Source organism: Vipera ursinii, assembly GCF_947247035.1.
Source record: "Vipera ursinii genome assembly, chromosome: 1".
Lineage (NCBI taxonomy): Eukaryota > Metazoa > Chordata > Lepidosauria > Squamata > Viperidae > Vipera > Vipera ursinii.
The window spans coordinates 281,823,143-281,828,394 of NC_139512.1; positions in this window are offsets into that span (position 1 = coordinate 281,823,143).

Sequence of the window (5,252 nt, forward strand, 5' to 3'; positions counted from 1 at the left end):
TGGAGGCTCATCATGCTTGGCTTTTTGACCTTAGTTCTTGAAAGAAAGCATTGAGATCACCTTTCAGGTTTCAGCCCTTTCATGTTTACCTTGCTGAGGATACTGGTGAAAAGACATTTTCCTTCCCAAAGTTCTGCCTGAACTCTTATAGTGTTGGACATCCAACCTGCTATCTTGTTGGCTGGCAGCTAGCAGTGCAACCCAGAAGACCCACCCATGAAGTAGGAGAAAGGGTATCAGGCATACAGTTGGCTGACTGATGCTATACAGCTCTTGTTCTTGTTAAAATATAACTTGTAGCTTAATACATACGTTCTTGAATTTTTTTCCTACATCTTACAAAATTGATCACACATCCTCATATTATGTGTATCCTATCACTATGTGTTCTTTACATACGTTTATATTGCTGCTATCCATGCATTTCATGCCATAGGCAAAATAAATAAACTCCTGTTCTAAATTATGCCTCGAGTCTAAAGTAGTGTTAATCCCATTAATATCCCGCCCTTCTCCGAAGACTCAGGGCGGCTTACAATCTAAAGTACAATGTGCTTAGCAATAGTCTTCATTCTATGTATATGCCTGCTTATTAATTGTAGCTACAGAAACAGAAATTTGCCAGTGTAGTTAGAAAAGGTGTGGGAAACTATGACAATTTTATGACCTGTGGACTTCAGCTTCCAGCATTCTGGGAGTTGAAGTCCACAGGTTGTAAAATTGCCATAGTTGTCCACCCCTGAGTTAGACAATAATTGAGTTCTTCGGGAAAAATAGCAAAATGCATTAAAAGACTACTATAAGGGAACAAAGTAATTTCACACACACACCCAGTATTATAGAAAACAAAGCTGAAAGGAAAAATACATTGCAGAATAATTGAAAGGAAGGCTGGTTATTATTAAAGAGAGATTTGAAACAGGGACTATACTTGCTTGGGGATTAGGGTTAGATTTGCACAGCCAATCTATTAAAAAAGAGCATGAAGTCTGCACAATCTATTGATTGCTCAAATGCTTCAGGGAATGAAGATGCCAAACAACAGCATGGAGAAGAAAAACTCGGGGGGTGGGGGTTGAATAGCTATTATAAAAAGTTTACCATGTACTTTCTGAAAAATGAATTATTTCTAACTACTATCACCATTCACTTCATCAGAAAGAGTTTTGTGGGTTTTAGAGGAACAAAATTACAATTATTACATACTAGTTCCCCTCCCCCCTTTTTATGACATACTACAGTAAAAATGAATGAAATGCTAGAGAAAAAAAGGAAGGTGATGTAAGTTCTGGAAACTCAGTAAAGTTATAAAAATGGCAATATAATAAAGTGAATTTTCCTAATTGTTTTCAGACAGACAGAGCATTTGTGGAGATTCACATCTGAATATTTTTATTTGAAGTACCCCTGAAATACACTGCTCAGCAACTAATACATTCAACAGACATTCACAGACATCTGCTTTGTTTAATCTTGTAATTCTGACATCTCCCTCTTTTTATTATTTTTAAGCATGTACCTTGTTTCCTCTCTTCTTTCCCAGACAATAACTGCTTTCCCCCACAAAATTGAGTTTCCAGAACTTACATCACTTTCCTTTTTTTCTCTAGCATTTCATTTCCTATTTGGAGCCAGTCTATTTCTGATGAGATGAACAAAACACAGGTATATTTGACCACAGCTTAGCATTAGGCAGATGTTTGCCTTGTGGAAAAAATGGACTTCCCCAAAGTTGGTGGGATCTAGAGTTTCTGTGATTAAATGCTGGGTTTCATATGGACGCTAGCTGATCTGGCAATAACAGTTGTGTCATAAGCATGAGGATCAAAGAGGTCGGCAGGCAGTATTCCCTTGGGGTGCAGAGATCTTGTCTTTTCATTTTTTGTTCCACAGCAGCACACATTCCAGTGTAGCTTTGACTGTCTTTTATTATGTAAATAGATGATTGGGGTGTGTGTGTGTTTTAATAGAAAATATTTCCTTTCATAAAAAGGAAAACATTGGGCATAAAAATGGAGATAAAAATATTATTCAGTTGAGACAGGTAGTTTTTCTATCTTCTATAGATTGTAAGGCATTTTAAAAGAGCAATCCCATAAATCAGTTAAGCTGTACATAAAGTAGAATCTCAAGACTGAAATTAGAAATAACAGGTTGAATCAAAAGAAAGTTGTGTGATGAGAGTTTTCATTAAGACTTTGCATCAGTTGAACCTGATTCTTTCTGTGCCAAACCCTTAAAGACTCTGAGTGCACAGCCTAGCCAGAAATAACACAATGTTATGAGTTCAATAGAAGAGAATTAAAGATGAAATAATGACACCTGGAAATACTATTAAACTTACCGGTACTACTGAATCTCATAGTTCTCCACAAGAACTCATCTTCATATTGCTTGTGGTTTGGGAATTCCTCCTTTGCCCTGTTCATCTCCTCATATCTCTTGTGGGAAATCAAGCCAAAATCTGAACAGGTTGCACATTTTCCATTCTCACTTATTACAAACAATAATAGCACTACTTACCGTATACAGCAGATACGAGTGACTGTATCACAGCCTTTTGTAATGCGGCAGCATGTAAAGAAAAAGATTGGCAGTGATTTTTCATGCACAAATGTGAAAGTTGGCATCATTTATAATCAAGCAGATACAATAAATTGTTGCAAGAACTAATTAGAGCAACTGGTGCAACTAAGATATTGCTTTAACTGGGGGTCATAGAATCTTTCTCTATGCAAGAGAATTTTGTAGCAGAAAAGGCTCAGAGTTTGATGCTGTTCATCTATATACTAAAACTCTTGTTGTCATGTCCTTTAACTGGGCAAAATGGTGCATCATAGGGCAACAATTTTTGAACCAAGGTACTTCAAATGGGCTAATTTACAGAATGTGCCCATAATCTGACACCCATGACTCCTGAGGGGATGAAATTTGGGAAAGTTATGGCTGCTTCAGTGTTACTGGCTGCTGCTGCTGCTGCTATGTGATCATTTTCAACATTCTGTGACAGTTTCCCAGGCAGTCTCGCAACCACCCACCAAGCAGTGGCCACTTACCTGACTGCTGGAAAGGAAGGAATGGGAAGAGAGGCAGATTTTCAATGCTCCCTACCAGATTCTCACAAGAAAATTCAAGGGGGAAACCGACAAGAAGTCGGAGTTTGCTTCTGCTGCCAATGCTTTTTTTTTTTGCCCGTCCTGCTTTTCTGTTTAGCTAAGGAAATGTCTCTAAAACAATGACCAAACAGGGAACAAGTTGTCTAACATTCCTTTAAATGTGGACTCATGAAAATAAAATAGTTAACACCAGCTTTTGAATGAATGAATGAATGAATGAATGAATGAATGAATGAATGAATTCTTCCTCTGACTGAATACAGGTAGTTCTTGACTTATGACCACGATTGAGCCCAAAATTTCTGTTGCTAAGCAAGACAGTTGTTTTTGCCCCATTTGACAACCTTTTCTTGCCACAGTTGTTAAATGAATCACTTCCATTTTTAAGTTAGTATCATGATTGTAAAGTGAGTCTGTCTTCCCCAGTGCTTTTTTTGTAAAACAAAAAGGTGCCGGAACTCACACATGTCATACAACCCGCCTTGCCTACCCTACAAGGTTCCATCCACAAAAGGTGCCGGAACTCCGTTCTGAGCATTCTATGAGAAAAAAAGCCCTGGTCTTCCCCATTGACTTTCCTTGTCAGAAGGTTGCAAAAAGTGAACACATGACCCTGGGACACTACAATTGTCATAAATAATGCCAAGTCTCCAAATTTTGGTCACCTGACCATGAGGATGCGGCAATGATCAGGAGAGTGAAAAATGGTCATGTCTTTTTTTCATTGCCACTGTAACTTTGAACGGTCACTAAACGAAAAGTTGTAAGTTGAGGACTAGCTGTAATATATGGTCTACATTGCCAAACTGACCATCTCAGATTGTCTGTCAAAATGCAAGTATTTTTGAAAGAAGATCATTTACACTGAAATAAACAAGTACAAGGAAATTTCTAAAACAATCAAGCCTGTGCTGTCTGTACTATGTATACTTCTTCCAGACTTATGATTCTTGGCTCATCTGTTTTTATTATTTTTATTATTCAAAATAAAAACACAAAATTTGCTGAAATGGCATTTATATAATTTTTAAAAGGTGTCATTTGTTTTTTTTTAAAGAATTCATGTGGGAAGTCTCGTTTGGACCGTGGCTGTGATGTGTCTATGTATGGATAATGGTAGTATGTTAGCCTTTTGACCAAATGTGGTAGTCTTCTAAACATGGGAGCATAGGGGTGGGGGGGAATAGACTTCTCCATCTGAGTGATGGGCATCTCTCCTCTAATGTGGCCCATAGAGATTCGCAGTCAAATATATATTTTCTGAAGGGGAATAAAAAACTCTACTTTTTAAAATGGTGAACTTAGAGAAAGTCAATTTAATGGTTTAGGGAGAAAAATTCTACCAATTAGGGAGGAGATTGGAAACATATGGGAATGTAGAAAAAATGAGGACAAGAGCAAATTTTTCTTTTTTCCAGAATAGGTTTACTGCCAAGATACTCCTATAAGTGGCCCCTTTGCCCTTCCAACCCCATCCTTGGAATGACAATGTTTTATGACACAGCATTAATACAACGGGCCCCTGAGGGAGGAAAGAGCAGCCACCAGCCCTATTCCCCAATTCACATTTTTTTGCAGAAAAGACTCAGAACAGACCTGCTGGCATGAGGCTATCAACTCATCATAGATAGATGGTACAGTTCAAGAGCAGTGAACTGTCTCTCAGAAAAAAACACATGACTCTGTGTGTCTTGCGAAACTTATGGCAACACCATCTCTGTGAAATAAATCAAGCATTAGCAAGCCAACATTTCTCAAGAATGAGTAATTAATATCCATCTAGAATAATAATCATATAAAAAGTGCACCTAGTTCCAAACCAATGAGGTGTTGGTACTGAATTGTATTATCCTTCAAATAGGGGGATAATTTTGATATAGCTCTGAATACCCTTTATATACCAATAGTATAGAACTTTCTAGTCAGGGACCTGCTGATCATTTCTTAAAAAGGGGCAACATTTGTTGGTATAATTCTTTCTGTTTCTTACATAGTATTCTATTACATGGATCAGGCCCCTACAAATATTACTGCAAGTTAGCAGCTTCCAGCAAACAGGGATATCTCCCTACATAGAAGTAAATTAAACAAGGAGAAGCAAAGGCTGAAAACAGTTTTCCCCACCTACATTGATTT